This window comes from Corythoichthys intestinalis, chromosome 10 (assembly GCF_030265065.1).
Source record: "Corythoichthys intestinalis isolate RoL2023-P3 chromosome 10, ASM3026506v1, whole genome shotgun sequence".
Lineage (NCBI taxonomy): Eukaryota > Metazoa > Chordata > Actinopteri > Syngnathiformes > Syngnathidae > Corythoichthys > Corythoichthys intestinalis.
In genome coordinates this window covers 49,986,804-49,987,151 of record NC_080404.1, presented here as the reverse complement: position 1 = coordinate 49,987,151, position 348 = coordinate 49,986,804, and positions in this window count along the sequence as shown.

Sequence of the window (348 nt, the reverse complement as noted above, 5' to 3'; positions counted from 1 at the left end):
GGAGGCGGAGCCATCTGCTCGCTCGTCGTCTCCGATTGCACAAGCACTGATTTGAGGTTACGCTTTGATTGGCCGCGTGAGATGTCGCTCATTGGTCCTCTGACGCACTGTAAACACTCGACATCTGGCGTGCTTGTATGAGTGGGTGTGGGGACACTTCATTTGGTACACTTGGACAAAATAACTAGTGTAGATCTTTCACAATTGTACAGACTGTTTATGTCATGCGCACACCTACATACACATATGTACATAAATGGAAAAAAAACATCAGACGTTTAGTAAATTCTGTGACATGTGTGCGTGTGTGAATGTGTACAGTGATCCCTCGTTTTTCGCGGTGAATGG